General features: G+C 41.8%; 1 protein-coding gene across 1 annotated transcript in view; it reads right to left on the bottom strand.

Moving 5' to 3' along the window:
• The window catches only part of DYRK3 (dual specificity tyrosine phosphorylation regulated kinase 3), a 29,025-nt gene that overhangs the window by 2,366 nt on the left and 8,957 nt on the right, over positions 1–17,702 (bottom strand). The gene's annotated exons all lie outside the window — the stretch shown is intronic.

Here is a 17,702-nt window from a genome sequence, read left to right as displayed (position 1 = left end):
TCTTGGGCGGAACATGGCAGGACAATGATAATTTCTATTGCTTTCCTGCCTGGATACAGTTCTCTGCCGTGCAGAAGGCGTATGATTCATGAATAGATGCTCCTGCCAGATTTTACTTTGCGTAAGCCATGTGCATCATCCCTTTTAAGTCCATGTGAGACTTATATCATTCTAAAGGCAAGATATGCATGCCAAGCAACGTGCTCAACTAACGCTGCCCAGGCTGTATTTTTAACCATGCTATCGCATTATGATGCAATTGGTAGGTGCACACGTAGAGGTGAAAATAGATTATGTTTTTATAAAAGATTGCTAAAGAATTCATAGGACAAATAGAACACTATATTAAAACAATAAATGGGGAATGATTCGAGATTTTACTAAACCTAGATCGAGGGCATTTGGAAAGCCATAAAATATAACTGGTCATGTGGTAAATAGAGGTCATGTGTTGTCACTGCAGCCATGTGAAAAAGCTCCCAGAACAGATGACCGGAGAGATGATACTGGAACAGTATAGAATTTAGAAGGAGAGTACTTTTGTTTTTGTACATTATATTTTGTCATATTTTGGATACCCTCGTTATCAGACAAACATGTCCTTCCAAGGGGAAGCCAAAATATTCCTTGTACCTTGTAAGCCAGTGGTTAAAAAGGATGGATGAGATTCCTCAGCGGATGATATTTTTGATGGTCTAACTAAATCACCTTTTTTAATTAGCCAATAAAAAGGTATCAACTGAGGACTCTCATTTTTCATCGTCCAAGGGAAAGAATTATATAGAGAACACTATACACACTAAAAAATGTTTCAAATGATGTATATTCATTTTAAACCAAAATGTGACTACATTGACAGCTGCTGGTGCATTTTTGCAAGTCTTGCCAATGACATTGCTTTTCTGCCTGTGTTTGCGGACAAGGAGGCTATACAATGTTTTGTACATAAACTGCTGAAGCTCTCATTGACACACACACACTATTTCAGCATTATAACTAACAAACTGCTTTTCTTGCAAAGGTTTACAAAATAGGAATAAAGATGTGATGAAATTAACTATACAATGAAGTCACATGTTCCAGCTAAATAAGTGAAATTCGAAAAACAATCCCATAATTGTTTTTTTTTTAATTTGATTGATGGTTAATAGCTACTAAGAAATATTCCCTCAGATCCAATCAATTCTCCATTTCAGGAAAAAACCAAAAATTTGTGTCGTTTGCAATTGTAAAAATTCTACAAAATTCAAAAATGGACCGGCATGAGCAAGTTCTCAAAAAAGGAGAGCATCTTTTTGTTTCAAAGCTGGTTATCTGTTAAGACTTTCCTCAGGATACCTCAAACCAAGAGTAATCATATGTAGTTTTATGGGTATAAACCCCACATACATATAGTGTCATACATCAAATCATAAAACTAAAAGTAGGACTCCTACCCCAAGTCTTACAGGAAAATATAGAATTAGACTCACCGGTAATTCACTTTCCATCTAGTCCTCCATGACGGCCCACTTGGAGGATGCCCCTTGACCTCTGTAGGGACAGGAAGCAGAGAGGTTAAAAGCCTCCCACCCGCATCCTCCCGCCAGTGTCTACCAAATAACTACACCGGTGGAAGGTACAACAAAATTTTATTTTGTATGTTAAACATTCACATACATACAGAATAAGTCAGGGAGGGAATATATATATAGGCCGTCATGGAGGACTAGATGGAAAGTGAATTACCGGTGAGTCTAATTCTATATTTCCAATACGTCCCCCATGACGGCCCACTTGGAGATCTACCAGATAAGTAGAAGTTTTTAGGGTGGGATGACAGCTTGTAGAACTTTCCTACCAAAGGAAAGATCTTGAGAACAAGGTAAATCCAGTCTGTAGTGTTTTATGAAGGTGGATGATGAGGCCCAGGTAGCGGCCTTGCAAATCTGCTCTAAAGATGCACCTCTTTTTTCAGCCCAGGAAGTGGACATAGCCCTGGTGGAATGGGCTTTTAGGTCCGTTGGGATCTCCTTCCCTTGCTGCGTATAACAAGTGGAAATAGCTAACTTTAGCCATCTTGCTATTGATGTTTTTGAGGCTTTTCTCCCTTTGTTTTTTCCCTGGAATTGAATAAACAAGTTATTGTCTAAACGCCAGGACTCTGTAGCTTTTATATAAGCTAGTACAATTCTTCTTACGTCTAGGAGGTGCCACGAAGCTTCCCTACTAGTAGAGGGGTTTTCGCAAAAGGATGGTAGTGTGATTTCTTGAGTTCTGTGAAATCTGGATGTCACCTTGGGAATGAAGCCTGGATCTAAAGTAAGAATTATACGATCAGGCAAAACTCGCATATAAGGCTCTTTGATTGAAATAGCCTGAATTTCACCCAGTCTTCTAGCTGTAGTGACAGCAACAAGAAGGGTAGTTTTTAACGTTAAGTTCTTTATGTTGGCGCTATCCAAAGGTTCAAATGGTGGTCTGGAAAGCGCGTCTAGGACCAGTTTTAGGTCCCATGTAGGAACTCTCCTGAGAATCTGGGGTCTGATTCTGGAGGAGGCTAGGATAAACCTTTTGACCCACCTGTGCTCCGCCAGTGGACGATCGCAGAAGGCGCCAAGGGCCGAGACCTGGACCTTTAAGGTGCTGGTAGAAAGGCCCTGTTCCAGGCCTTTCTGTAGAAAGTCCAAAATCTGTAAGATATTGGGGTTAGATTGAGATGGAGGATTATCTCCACAGAATGTTACAAATTTTTTCCAGATTTTATGATAAATTGCGAACGTAACCTTTTTTCTACTTGCCTTCAGAGTTGTTACTACAGCCATTGAAAGACCCCGCGATGTCAGGAATTCGGACTCAGGATCCAGGCTGTTAGCTGAAGTCGTCCAGGGTTGGGATGTAGAATCGGTCCCTGGTGTAACAGGTCTCTCCGTGAGGGTAGTATCACTGGTTGCTGCTGGGTTAGAGATGTCAACAGGGGATACCAGTTCTTCTTTGGCCAATTTGGACAGATCAGTATCACCCTTGCCTGGTCCGTAAGGATTTTTCTGAGGACCCTTGCCACTAAGGGAATAGGGGGAAAGGCATAGGAAAGAGGTTCGACCCATCGATGGCTGAAAGCATCCAGTCGATCCTTCGGTGCTCCTGCCTCCAGAGTGTAGTATCGATGGCATACCGTATTCTTCTTTGTGGCGAAGAGATCGATTTGAGGAATTCCCCACAGATTTGTCAAATGGATGAATACTTCTGGATTGATGCTCCATTCGTTGGGAGAAATTTGTTCCCTGCTGAGGTAATCTGCCTCCTTGTTTAGAACTCCTCTCAGGTGCGTTGCGGAGAGGGAGAGCACATTCTCCTCTGCCCAGAAGAAGATCGTATGTGTTAAGGTGGAAAGAGTTGTCGATCTTGTCCCCCCCTGTCTTCTTAAGTAAGACACTGCTGTGGTGTTGTCTGATAAAATGTGTACATGGTGGTTCTTCAGGAGAGGTGTATTTAACCTTAGGGCTTCCCAGATGGCCCGTAGCTCTCGATAGTTTGATGGCTTCCGGGATTGGGAAGGCGTCCATAGACCTTGGGCGTAATGGGAAGGGAAGACCGCTCCCCAGCCCATACTGCTTGCGTCGGTCGTAATTGTGAGACGCGGAAGGCAGTGCCAGTGGACCCCGTTTTCCAGGTTCTTCCTCTGTAACCACCACTGTAAACTTCTTTTTACTGAGGATGGGATGATGACCTTCTTGTCCAAACCTGAGGGCCTTCGATCCCAACTGCTCAGAATCCAATTCTGTAGGATGCGGGAATGATTTTGACTCCAGGCCACTGATGGGAGACAGGCTGTAAGGAGTCCTAGGATCTTCATGGCTCCTCGGATTGATATAGACATCTTCATTCTGAAGGAGCGAACGTGTTGTCTCAGATCCTCCGCTTTCCCCTGAGGAAGAAAGGACATCAGATGAGTGGAATCTAACATTACACCAAGGAATTTCTTGAGGGTGGAGGGAGAAAAATCTGACTTTGGGGTGTTTATTAACCATCCCAATTCTGACAGCTTGTGTATCGTAAGATCTCTTGCTATAATGAGATCTGAACTGTCTTTTCCCACAATCAGCAGGTCGTCTAAATAAGGGATGATAGATACTCCCTGTAGTCTCAGAAAAGCAACCACCTCCACCATGATCTTTGTAAACACTCTTGGAGCTGATGAAATCCCAAAGGGAAGAGCCCGAAACTGAAAGTGTAGGACAGAACCTTCTGGAGAGAGGACAGAAAATCTTAAGAATTTTTGAGATGAGGGGTGAATTGGGACGTGATAGTAGGCGTCTTGCAGATCTATTGTGCACATGCAGTAATCGGTGTAAATGATTTGGGTCGCAGATCTTACCGATTCCATGTGGAAACGTCTGTAAGTGATGAACTTGTTCAAGGCCTTTAAGTTTATTATCATCCGGTTTGACCCGTTTGGTTTTTTGACCAGGAAGAGGGGAGAATAGAAGCCCGTCTTTTCTTGATCTTGCGGGACCCGGGAGATCACTCCTGAGAGAATGAGAGATGAGACTTCCTGCCAGATGAGAGAATGGGTAGAGGAAGAGGTAGATGATAAGGGAGGCATAAATCTTGATGGTGGGGGGGAACTGAATTCTATCCTGTAACCCGAGTTGATAATATTCAGGACCCAAGGGTTTGAGGTAATACGAGACCATTGGTTGACAAACCCTAGAAGACGCCCCCCCACTCTGGCGTCACTGTCTCTTCCCTCCGGAGTTGTCAGGGGAATTTGAGAATAGAAACCCCCGACCTCGGCCGCCTTTAGGGTGACTCCAGCGACCCTGTTTACCTTTTCCCCGAAAGGTCTCCTTGGTGCTCCTGAAGGGACGAAATGAAGGTTTCTTGGAAGGTGCTTTGTTCTCCGGAAACCCCTTCTTCTTATCAGAGGCTCTTTCTAATATGGCGTCCAGCTCTGGACCGAAGACGAAATCTCCAGCGAACGGGATACTACATAGCTTCGTTTTAGAACGAATGTCACCGCCCCATTGTTTTAACCACAAGGCTCTCCTTGTAGCATTTGTTAGAGCCCCTTCTTTGGCCGCAAACCGGACGCCTTCAGCTGAAGCATCGGCTAGAAAGGCAGTGGCAGATTTAAGGAGAGGAATACTTCCTAACAGAGAAGCTCTAGAGGTGCCTTCTCTAATGTGGGATTCTAATTGGTTTAACCAGAAGAAGAGGGTTCTGGCAACTGAGGTAGCCGATAAATTTGACTTTAGGCTTGTCATAGATGTTTCCCAGGCCCTTTTAAGGAGGGCGTCTGCCTTTCGGTCCATAGGGTCTTTGAGTTGAGCCGAGTCTTCAAACGGTAAGTCTGTCTTTTTGACAACCTTTGTCACCTGCACATCCATCTTAGGAACAGAGTCCCAAACTTTGGAGACTTTCGGATCAAAGACTAGACGTCGTCTAAACCCCTTGGAGGTTGTGATCTTCTTCTCTGGGTCCTTCCATTCTTCTGTAATTAACCCCAACAGGGTATCGTTAACTGGGAAGACGCGTTGTTTTTTGGCTCTCAGTCCTCCAAACAATTCGTCCTCTCTAGATGTGCAGGGGACTTCTTCTTCAATGTCTAGAGTTTCGCGAATGGCCTTTAGTAGATTATCTAACTCATCCAACTGGAAGAGGTGACGTGGATCCGTCTTTTGACCTACGTCCTGGGAATCGATTTCTTCTGTGTCCATCATAGAACAAGAAGGGACTTCAGAATCGTAATTTTCCTCCTCAGAGGAGGAGATATCCGCTAGTCTTGGCTTTTTTGGAGGGGGTTCCTTCTGTGTTGCTGAGGCCACTGAAGCCACCACTTTCTCCTCAATAAAGGATTTTAGTTCATCCATAAATGAAGTTTTTTCCTCTCGCATAAACTCTTCTATACAGGTTTTACAAATGGGCTTCTGGTAAGCCTCGGGCATAGTGCGAAAACACATATTGCATTTTTTAGCAGTGTTTCTGCTCTTAGTAGGTTTGCTAGCTTTTTCAGTTTTTTCAGGTCTGTCCTCTTTACCTTTCCCCTTAGTCCCTTGATCCTTGTCCTAAGGGAGAAAGGTAAGGAATAACTAACTTGGAGTTCTAATATGATATACTACTAGAACATGCCATACAGCACCACTTACATAACCAGGGGGGTGGAGTAGGCCCAAGTCTGCCTCATCAGCCATGTCAAAGATGTCTGGGACGGCCAGGCCACCGAACGGTATGTGCTCCTAAACAGCAGACACCGTTCCTCTGATAGAGCTAAAATTTATACCTTAACGGGGAGCCCATCCCCCTAGCTGGTGGCTCTGCTGCGCTTGTTCTGGCGCTCCGAGGCGCGTCTGACGTCACTTCCGGTCGCGGCCGGAAGTCGTCATCGGCCGCAAAGGACTCCTGGGAACGGAGTTCTCCGCGCGGCCTCGCGTAGGCCCCATTCGGCTGCCGGAGAGGACCGCTGTCCGGATCAACGAGGGACCAGGGAGGGGAAGGACCCGGCCGCGGACCCGATCCGGAGGGGAACTACGACCTGCAATAGGCCGGCGTAACCCCGGTAAGTTTCTTTTAAAGTAACATGCGTCCCCCCCCCCCCTTAGGAGGAGAGGAGCCTCTCTGACCTATCCCCTGTAGGGACAGGAAGACACTGGCGGGAGGATGCGGGTGGGAGGCTTTTAACCTCTCTGCTTCCTGTCCCTACAGAGGTCAAGGGGCATCCTCCAAGTGGGCCGTCATGGGGGACGTATTGGAAAGATTCCTCTAAAATACACCCATCTTCCCAGATCAGCAGCTTTCTTCTTTTACAACAATGGAGCATGTGTTTTTAATGTGTCATTTACTGGCCTCGAGGGGACAGCACTTATTGCATCATTGTTCTGGGAAAAAGGGACTGCTCGAGTTATGGCAACCAGGTTGCAAGACGAGGAGTTCTTTGGGGTCAACCGGGAATCTGCCTTACTGCAAGCTCTAATCATAAAACAGTCCGAGGAGTATCTTTGCCTGGAAGAACTGCTTCCCAGCCAAGAGCTGTGATTGACAATCCAAAAGAAGTGTTGAAAGCCGCTTCCTGGAAGGCAAATATAGTTGTAACCTACTGTCAAGACAAGGCACTATCAAATCATGGGAAAGTAGGTCTTCACAACATGAGGCAGAAAATGTTATCAATGCCTGCCAAAAACAAGACCGTAAATTGGGAACGCAGTTGAAACTTGAGAAAACCATAAACATGGGGTAGATTATCAGTACTTCTACACCAGATTTACAATTATTTCAACTCTGCCACCACCACGCCATGTGCCTGTAAACTTTATTTCGCAGAATTTTATGTAAAACCATGCCAGGTCGGACCGGTCATAGCTTTGCCCAGTGGCTGCACAACCCAAAGGATACATCAAGGAGGCCCAAGTGTTGTGCGGGTGTATGAAGGGGTAGTGAAGACACAAGAAAGATAGAATGTAGCTTTAAGGGAAACAAAACAATGGATACTATATGGTTGGACTTTAACCCTAGAACTCATGACGTTAAAAATATACATATTAACGTAATGGGGGCCTTTTAGGCCCCCATGCACATAATGTAGAAAAACCACACTTGAATAACTTTCACGTTTATTTCAAAATTCCTGAATAAAATATAATTAGTGGACAACATTTTAATTCTAATTTCTCACAGAAAACACCAAAAAAAATCCCACAAATTTCACTCAAAGACATGAAAACACACAAAAATGCATAGAAATCTATAGCAAACTAGCTGCAGCTACATTTTTATTCTAACTTTCTTTTCTATTATATTAGTCTTCCAAACAATTCTGACATGTTATTTTTTTCAGAAGAACGTTCTTTGCAAACAGTTTCCTTACAAGTGGAACAATTTCCCTTCTCTTCCTTGGTTCCCTTCCCTTCCTTGGTTCCCTTCCCTTCCTTGGTTCCCTTCCCTTCCTTGGTTGAACTTGATGGACAAGTGTCTTTTTCAACCGTATAAACTATGAAATATCGCTCAGTTTTCCTCTATGTTTTTTGGACACATGAAACAACGCTTTCTCCTGGCTCTGGAACAATCCAAAACTGTATGCCACACCATTTCATTGCTTCTTTAGTTTGCTTTGGCAAGCATTTCAAGTCGCTTCGCTCTATCATGTGAGGCATTACAAGTTCCTGACAAAGGCCCCCAATATGCATTCTAGGGTTAAAGAATGCCCACACAGTCAGGTTAACCGTCTGCTCAAGCAATTATCACTGAAAGGGATATGCATACATACATTACTATCTAAGAGCCATCAGTCATGTGTCATAATGTGAATGGTCCGTGGCACCAATCAACTATCTTGTAAGGACTGAAAAGGAATGGAAAATACTGAACTAAATATGGCTGTTCAGCGCAGGGAATGTGACTTAGCAAGGTTTAGAAGCCTCCATTGCAAAACAATGCTCATGGCAAAAAGAAAGTTCCCCATGTACTGTGATTTTAAAGAAGGGCTGCTAAAGGATCTGGTGGGCCATAGGTCATGTTTTTCGGCAACATCTGAAATAGCATCACATTAGTCATCATTAACAGGCTAATCCCATTCAGGTTTCTGAATTGTGGGTCCTCAACAATTTGCAGTGGCTGATGAATCTTGGAAAGAAACATGGAATGGAGACAGTCTTCCTATGTCACATTTAAGGCACAGGGCTCCCCCTTGACAACACTACTTTTTCCTAAAAAGAATGTAGGTCGTTTGTTCGCCGACACAATGTACTCTTTGTCCATATTTTTTATGTTATTGTTGGACATCATTACGTAGATTCCGTCTACGAATGTAACCCACTACAAAGGTTGTGTTGCCTTATAAATGAATTACATCTAAAGTTTAACCTTACAACATTAACAAAAATCTGTCTAAACATTAAAACAAACACCATAACAAGGCATTAGATGAGTAAGACTAGAAGGCCATGTTACAATAACAATTCAGCTAGATCTATAGCCTAGTAATTACAGTGGGGCAGCTCTTTCTCAATAGCCTACTAGAAAAAGCAGAAAAAAAATGCCAGAACACCAAGTATAACTGCAGATTAAATATTGACAAGCACGTCATCTTTAGGGTATCATTGAAGGATCTAAAGGTTTATTTTATGTTAGAGAAAAGACCCCCCTACTTATGAAATACATCACCCATCCAATTCCCAACATTACTACATATTACATTCTGTGTTTATTTATACAAATGGATTTCTTTTTACAATCCAGCCTCTCCTCTGCTTCAGGGAAAGCACCGAGAGAATTCTCATTTCATGCCACAAGATGTATTATTACATTTATCAAATTAACTTGGGTCAATGATGAGATATAACCCATATTGATGATATGTTCATGAGAACGGGGGGCAGAAACTTTTCCAGTGATCCATATATCATAGAGAGGAAGATTGTTACTACTGTACTGTATTGTGCCATAAAAAAATATCCATGACACAAAATATTGATACATACGACATTGTAACCAGGACAGCACATACTGCTGCTATATTGTAAAAACAATGTTCATAGCGATTATTAAATAGCATAAAAAAAATTGTGCAAAGACAAACAAATCATGCAGCCCATTAATAGTTCTCGCTTTCATGGCAAAGTATCGTTTTGGTATCCAGAATTGTGATACTATGAAGCATAACTCAAAATGCTTGGACTGAAATACAGAAAGCGAGTGACTGGAGGCAGATGTATTATAGATCAGCAATTATCTCAAAGCAATAGTAATCTGTTCAGCAATTATCTCAAAGTAGCATATAGGGAAAGAAACTGCGAGGCAAAGAAGAAATGAGAGACCAGAGCTGCAGCGTCCCTTTAGAGCATTAAAAAAAAAAAAAAAAAAAAAGTAGATGATCACAAGCCACAACTACAAAAGCAAAGAGTGGCGTTCGATCAGTAATTGTGATTTATGTACAGATTTCAGTGCAGAATAATGTAAAACCAATGTAGTGGATCGGATTTATACAAATCAGGATTCATGATATACTGGATTTACAAAAAAAATAAAAAAAAAAAAATTATAGTAACGGGTAGCATGAGGTTTCCTATACAATTATCATCTAGTAATACAGCGTGAGGAGAAAGTAAAATTTTATTAAATATCCTAATTAAAATGTTATGTGTCTAGTCAATTTATTAAGAATAAAGGCTTTGGCCAGCAATGTGGAGCAGGAGGTGTGTGTGTGTGGCAGGGGGTGTTCAGGTAATAACATACCCTTTTTGTGCTAGTGGGACTACTGCCCTTAACACATTTTGACACAGGCTGAGCCCTCTTCATACATGGTGGGCGTTAGTGTCTAATGCACCACTAACTGCACCAATCGCGGGTGTTAACCACCTAAAAGCCGCCACCAAAGCCACGGGTGCTGCCATCTTGGATGGGATCATCACTCCAGGTAATGTCATCAGGGAGCAACAATTCCCATGCCAAGCTGGAGTTTGTAAGAAACTCCAGGACTTGTTATTCAGCAGGATCTAACAGTTTGGCAGAGACACTATTATAGATCCATAGAAAATTCTCCATATACAGGCGGTCCCCTACTTAAGAACACCTGAAGTACAGAGGATCCCTGGTTACAAACGGACCTCTAAATATTGGTAATTTAATGTACTTTAGCCCATGGCTACAATAAAGAGATACAACAGTTATCAAAGGTGTCTGTAATTAAGAGTTATTGTTAATCCTGGTTCCTATGACACCCCAACATTTTTAAATCCAATAGTCAGAGACCAAAAAAAAAAAATTCTGGCTGGGGTTACAATGATAAAATATACAGTTCCGACTTACATACAAATTCAACTTAAGAACAAACATACAGAACCTATCTTGTACATAACCCGGGGACTGAATGCACTTCGATTCTATAGTATTGCAGTATATGGTAGGAGCAATGAGACCCCCTAGGGTTAGAGCATCTTTGGGGGGGTTCTAAAAAGTAGAAAATAACTTCTATACACACACACACACACACACACACACACACACACACCAATTCAAATCATCCCCTTTGACTAGAGCTGATATAAAAATAAACCAATAAAATCATAAGAATGTTAGGTATTGCCACTTCCCAAACATGTAGTGGAAAAAGTGACCAAATGTCCAAAACACCACCTTTTCACCATTTTACATAGACAAAATGTAATGAGTCCTCAAAATTTTATTGATGAAACTCCGTACACTGAAGTATGAAAACATTATTGGTGTCAGAATAGGGCAAAATGAAGCACCAAAGTTGCTAATTATTTGGGTGCTGGGTGTAAGCCAAAACTAGCAGTGGAAATACACAATAAAGAATAATGGAGCAACGTACTGTGTAACCAATTAGTTTACTAATCCTGCAGTAGTCACAATATACAGGCAGAACACACTTAATAACACCCAATGTAGACAAATAGACCGCTCTGGTAACTGCCACTTATTTATTCCTATACATGCTTTCAGTGATCAGATATGATACAAAGATGTTCTGGTGTAGTCCCAGTTGTAACGTCTACTGTATAAGTGCAGAATCCGGACTGACAGACGGTCTTGGTATTTTACATGAAGTTACAGGTTACACCGCACAGCAATTCTATAATGAAGTAGATCTCAATGTAAAGCAATTCTTTCCAAATATCGCTACTCCTTGCACCTGCTCGTCTCCTGAAAGGTCACTTAGGGACATTCATCTGAGAGTGGAGATGTGCAAATCCATACAGAAGGACAGTTTTATGATGATAAATTTATACAAAACTGCTGAGGACAAAGCACAAGCAGGCAGCAATACGCTGAACTGTGCCGTCTGGGGATTTATTACACACTACTAAACTCCTGTAAGGAATAACAATAGAAGAAGTATTAAAAATGGACCAACCCCCACTTCAACGATTGAATACAATGATGCAGAATTACAAAATAATATTAAAGAGAAGCTTTCTCTTGTCCATAAGAACCAGTCACTAGAGAGCTTTACAAATGGAAACTGTACATATATTGGTTGCTATGGGCAGCAAAAACCATTTTCCTTTCAGACATTTTCATAAATTTGTTTTATTACAGATGTACAGGTACAGGAATTTGTATGGAGCAGTTCCTAGATTCATATAGGTGGATTCTCACCTTTTATGGGTTGTGAGAAAGTCACAATCACTCTAAAAAAGGTTCCTTCTAGGACTACCTTCCTGTCCTCTGGGGTGCAGGCAGGGGAGCTCCCGCTAGTTATCAATGTAGACCAGGATATGATTATACGGTGATGCAGGCTTGGTAAGGTATCCAACTACAAGGTGCTCCTCCGATCAAGGAAGGTATAATACAATAATGTTAAAACTTCGCTGTAATTAATGGTCCTACATCCAGAGACATCACTAATCAGATATGCTGAAGTCCAATGCAGGATGTCAATCACAGAGGAGGCATTCAGAGGTCCCCATCTTGACTGTTAAAATCTCCACCTTTACTTTATACAACCAATTTAACTTTCACTTCAAAGCTTATGGGATGTTGCCACCACCAAGGTCCAAGAAAGAATCAAAAGCTAAAAGGTGTCACAGTGCTTCACAATATACTGGTAGTGGTTTAAGAGCCAAATGCTGATGACCGGTTCCTTTCAAAGGGAAAACCTCCCCATGAAACATGACATTTTATTGCAATCTGTACATAAAGGCTTCCCATCTGGCATTTGCTATTACAGTATAGTTTCTACACTGAAGCAGCCTGTGGCTTTAGAGGTTTCCGGTAAGCGATTTACCTTCGACCTCCATACACAGTCATGTGACAGCAGCATTCTATGGAAAAGAGCAAAAATATCAGCTGTGGAGCTCACACCCATGTTCAGCAGGTTCTGATATTTAATAGCAGAAAAAAAATAGGGCACCAGCACACACCTTCTTCTGCTATTAATAACTGAAATGTAGTCTTCTGTATATTGAAGTCAATGGGGAACAGAGGGCGAATGGAAAACCATTCAGTGGAACCAGTTTCTGTTACACTGTTTTAGGAGTCCAACATAAAACATGATAGGTGTGAACTGAGCCTTATGCATCACAAGAACTAAACAAGACAATTTTTTATTTATCTCAGCACTGGACTGTGGAGTTAGGCCATTTTGGTGCAGCTGGGAATCTGAGTCTGTGTTAGGGAAATTGAGGAGTTTGGCTTACCAATTCCACTGCCCTGACCCAAGTTAAAGACACTTATGTCTGTCCCAATAGGTTTAGAGCTCTCAAGCCCCCCCCCCCCAACCAATGCGGTCTTCTCATATATTTCATATTTATCTATATTAAGACTTCCAGCTACAGAAGTTCATCACAAATAGTGAAAAAAGAGCAGTTTGATATTAATTTATAAAGCCTTAAAACTGAGCTGGGTATTTACCCTTTTACCAACTGACCATTACACTCTACACGTGCACTGTTCATCCTACAGTCATGTCTCTACTACTAGATGTTGTGAAAACATTAAAACTACTTAGCAATTCTGAATATATAGTACAACACAATGTGTCACTACAATGTGACATCACTGCTCTTGAAAAGACTGCAGGGCCAAATACACAAATTGTTGCCTTGGCACACAGGCTGCGCATAGCTTCTCCTGGCAATAACGTAACTGCTGGGACACAATCCCTCCATGGAAACACATACACATTGTGGTGTCTGTTACGGCTCCTGCTCTACTACTGATGAACGGTGAAATGGCCATCACTGTATACAAAGTCACATACAAATTGAAAGAAGAGACAATCAGACATGAAATCTAGGGGGATATCATCTAAATTCTACAATAGGTATGCAGGCTACAAGATACCTCAAATACAAGAAGGATGGCCCAACTTGAGCCATCATATGCAAAATAAAAATAAAATAAAACCACACTTAAAACATTGGCACATCTTCTGGTGTGAAATCAATACAACTTAGGCCTTATTCACATGGCCATGAGGAGAGCACTAGTCCCTCCTCCCTCTGTAGGCAAAAGAGCGGCCGCATATCTGGCAGTGTATAGGACATGTCCGACACTGACACGTTCATGGTACGCCGTGTGCTCACCGCTCCGTAACCCGGAGACATTGAAATCTGTGGGGCTCATGATCTGGTTGCAAATCCTGTGACCAATACACGGCCCCCATAGCAGCCTTGTGAATGAGGCCTTACAAAAGTTAGAATAGACAAAGACTAATTCAGAATTTCTATTAAGCATTAACCCCATAGCGCAATAAGACGTACTCTTACGTCTTACTGCGCATGGGGGAGTATGAAGAGGGCTCACAGGCTGAGCCCTCTTCATACTCACCGGGCATTTGCTTCATAATGAAGCAAACGCCCGTCGCTAACACCCGCGATCGGTGCTTGCACCGATCGCGGGTGTTAACCCTTTGATTGCCGCCGGCAAAGCTGCCGGCGGCATTAAAGAGCCGGCGGCGCGTGGGCGCCGCCATCTTGGCTCCGATCGTCACTCCCCGTGACGTCACCGGGGAGCGGCGATCCGTTGCCATGACAGCCTGGGATCACACAAAGATCCCAGGCTGTCATGATCGAGGCTATCTATTATAATGTGCGATCTGCACATTATAATAGATGGTATGCAAAATCCCCATATACTGCCATACTGTAGTATGGCAGTATATGGTAGGATCAATCAGACAACCTAGGGTTAAAGTACCCTAGGGAGTCTGTAAAATAGTAAAAAAAAAATAAATAAAAAAAGTAAAAAAAAAAAAAAATTATATTAAAAAAACATAAAAATTCAAATCACCCCCCTTTCCCTAGAACTGATATAAATATAAATAAACAGTAAAAATCATAAACACAATAGGTATCGCCGCGTCCGAAAATGCCCGATCTATCAAAATATAATAACCGTTTTCCACTGCGTTAAACCCCGTAGCGGAAAATAGCGCCCGAAGTCGCAAATGGCATTTTTTTTGCCATTTTGAAAAATAGAAAAAATTCTATAAAAAGTGATCAAAATGTCGAACAGTCCTAAAAATAGAAGCATTGAAAACGTCATCAGAAGTCGCAAAAAATGACACCACCCACAACTCCATACACCAAAGTATGAAAAAGTTATTAGCGCAAGAACACGGCAAAATGAAGAATTTTTTTTCTGTACAGGAGGTTTTAATTTTTGTAAATGTATGAAAACATTATAAAACCTATACAAATTTGGTATCCCCGTGATCGTATTGACCCAATGAATGAAATAGACATGTCATTTAGGGTGCACAGTGAAAGCTGTAAAAACCAAGCCCACAAGAAATGGCGCAAATGTGTTTTTTCATCATTTTCACTGCATTTAGATTTTTTTTCCCGCTTCCCAGTACACGGCATGGAATATTTAATACCATCACTACGAAGTGCAATTTGTTACGCAGAAAATAAGCCATCACACAGCTCTGTACATGGAAAAAAAAAAAAAAAAAAAGATATAGATTTTTGAAGGTGGGGAGTGAAAAATAAAAACGCAAAAACGAAAAAGGGCCTGGTCCTTAAGGGGTTAAACACTTAAAATGGGTCGAATGGGTTTCAGAGCAAGAGCAGGAGTCAGACTCTGGCTTCTTACCTAGATTTAAACTTGGTCATGTGATGATTTTCTGGATTGTGTGTTGCATCAAAGCAACAGAATAAATTTATGGTCCGCAAGAACACAAGACCCATAGACTTCACTGGAAAGGCAAAAATTAGCTATAAATAGGACACAAACCGAGATTACTGCCATGTATCGGACCATAAAACAGTTTGTGAAAGGGACCCAAGTCGGATCAAGCACACAGTACAGGTGTCTAAATGAATCCACGTTTGTGTGAGGTCTCTCCACTCTAAGTAATTGCAGGAGTATGTAACCAGAAGCGTGCTTCATCTCCCCAGATGAAGGGAGGGACTTGGCAGCAGTTCAAATGCAGAGATCAAATAAAAAAGCAGTTATAGAAGGTTTCCCAAGTCCAGCTACAATACATTTCACAGTACTGCTGCTACTAATAACACATAAAAAGATATGGTTACACAGCTCACCAGTACTGCCCCGCAACACTGTCTGTAGCTTTGTATGGTCTCAACTGCTAGTAAACTCCCTTTTCAATAGTGCTAGGTATGCAGCTTCACACAGTAAACACTGACAAATACTTGATATTCCATAGGAATGGACAACCAATGGTGGTGGTGGATCTGAGGGCCTTAGAGTTGTGAACAGTTGCTACATTTTTAGAAAGATAACACCCCTTTCTAGTTAACATTGTCCCACTGGTCTGCTCAAAAAATTCCCCCACACTTCAGAATATGGATCTCTACTAAAATTATACTGTACATATGTGCCACACACACACACACACACACAGGAACGCACCCGAACACTCCCATGTTTCACTCACAAGAACCTGTTTATATTGGATACGAGCAAAGCCTACGGGACGATGACCAGGTTTCTTACATTTTTTTTTTAGGAACTAATTTCAACCAGATGTTCTTTCTTAGTTATGTAACGAAAGTAACTAAAACAAAGGCAAACAATGTAAAAAAAAACCAAAAAAAAAAAACCCTATAGAATAAGGAAAAACTGTAGATTGCTGCATTCATTTCGTGTATACAACCACTGTATGAATAGGGCACTTATCTTACTTACCCTTCTTGCGTTCCCCTAACCGCCATATTATTCATGTGACCATAACATATGCAGAAGTGGAAGTATGGATCTCCAAATTTTGTTCCGTTTAGGGGCTGTTGTTCAGATTCAGTCCTTGGCTTTTAAAGGACACCTGTCATCAGGTCTCAGTCACTATTTCTGTCACTACTACCTGTTGGAGCAGCTCAGAAGGATCCCATCCCAGCCTTTATCTAGTCAATTTATACATTAATCATTGCAAAATCATCATTTCTTTTATTATGCAAATGTACCTTTCATTAGCATCTGCTGTGTGACTAGGCAGTTGCCTTTTGGGAGGAGCTGGAAAGGAGCAGTTCCCCCCCCCACCCTTGGGGAACAGCTTCTCCATCACTGGGCTTAGCGACGCCCCCTGCTCCTCTACAGCCAATCCCGAGTGAGGGAAGTTATTCATATATTTGAAAAGGTCAAATGTTTCCCAAGGGTGGGGGGGGGGGGGGACTGCTCCTTTCCAGCCCTTCCCAAAAGGCAACTGCCTAGTCACACAGCAGATGCTAATGAAAGGTACAATATAACATTTTTTTTTCTGTAAAACCAATTTTTTTATACAAAAACACTTTGACAGTGTATGTACTATGCTCTGTGGGGACTGGGGGAGTGCTAAAAATGGGTCTCCTGGTGACGGGTTCCCTTTAAAAATTGAGGTCCATATGCGATATACAGACAGAATTTACTAAATAATTTCACCAATATCTGCACTGAGGTCACCCTAAAATCTTAATGCAGTACAGTCCAAGAGCACTTTTATACCACCATTTCTACATAGTTTGCTGTAAGAGCTCACAGGACACATCTTGAGTCACATTACTAGGTATGAACGATAACATTGCACATGGTACATGTAGGATATATATTCCATGCAAAAAAAACCCCAGAAGAAATAGAACTGGAGGGTTTCCAATAACAAAACACGCCAGAGTGACAGGTGCATGACACTCACTGAATACCAACCTCGCCCTATAGCGGGGCATGGAAAGGTTGTATTACAGAAGTGTAATATGAAAAATAAGAATATTCAAATTAAACATCGAATTCCATTTAGAAGCATGTTAACCCAAATTATAATATTT

The sequence above is a fragment of the Engystomops pustulosus genome, chromosome 2 (genome assembly GCF_040894005.1).
Source record: "Engystomops pustulosus chromosome 2, aEngPut4.maternal, whole genome shotgun sequence".
Classification (NCBI taxonomy): Eukaryota; Metazoa; Chordata; class Amphibia; order Anura; family Leptodactylidae; genus Engystomops; species Engystomops pustulosus.
Note: the sequence above shows the minus strand (reverse complement) of the source record. Positions and strands in the feature narration are given on the sequence as shown.